Source organism: Physella acuta, unplaced genomic scaffold, assembly GCF_028476545.2.
Source record: "Physella acuta isolate Inbredline_101_S28 unplaced genomic scaffold, ASM2847654v3 ptg002311l, whole genome shotgun sequence".
NCBI lineage: Eukaryota > Metazoa > Mollusca > Gastropoda > Physidae > Physella > Physella acuta.
The window spans coordinates 50,001-51,035 of record NW_026733809.1 but is presented as its reverse complement, the minus strand read 5'-3'; positions in this window follow the sequence as shown (position 1 = coordinate 51,035).

Sequence of the window (1,035 nt, the reverse complement as noted above, 5' to 3'; positions counted from 1 at the left end):
CTTACACCGTGTTTTTATTTTCACATAGATCCTATATTTTGATACCAGTCATTCGTTTAAGTTTAAATTAGAAAACGTGAAATGTAGTTTATTGGAAACACTAATGTTTTTAATTTTGTACAAAATAAATTTTTATTCGTTTCAGGTAAACGGCGGGATGAGAAAAATCTGCTTTCTACAACACATACATTGGTTAAGAATATAAAGTGAAATATAGTTGTACAAACACCGTCTCTACTTAGCAGCTTAGCCTCTACGGCAATGCCGCGTCTTTACACTGGGCGAGCTTGAGACTGGAAAACTCTCGATCACTCTACGCGGGAATGCCGCTAAGTCGAGGCGGTCTGATCGGCAACCCATCAAACTTCAGCTCATCTATTTTTTTTTTATTTTTCACAATTTTTTTAAAATTCGGGTAAACGGCGGGATGAACTCAACCAAATTTTTCAATTGGGTTTTTAATATCCACGTACATTCAGCGCAAAGTGAAATGTAGTTTTAATGTATTTAAACATAGAACAACCACCGTCATTCGCCAGCTCTGTTAGGACTAACGACTCGCCGCTTCGCATCCTCGGTGGAACGGGCGACCTCTCGATCACTTGCGGCCACAGTACGGCAATGCCGCAAAATAAAGTCGGTTTGATCGGTGAACTGCCACTCGCACGATGAAACTTTGAGACATTTTTTTTCGGACTTTGAAAATTTTCAAAGTCCGACCGAATGACGAAAAGTGAAATGTAGTGCAAAACTTTGAATAAAAAAAAAAAGAAACAGGCGCATGAGACGACACGTCGTCCCATGCCATTGCCTGTCTCTCTTCGATGGACGACGGCGACGCAGCGCTTTTCCAGTCACTCAGTGGTGGGTCACCGGGCGAATTGAGTACCCACTGCCAAAAGTAAGCCTTGTCCCGAATGTGTTGATAGCCCGAGGCGGGATTCGAACCCGCATCACTGAGAGGAAAAGACGCGGCATCGCCACATCGCCATCGTGCGAGGAGTTGAGATGCCTTCGACTTGCTGCAGAAAGCAG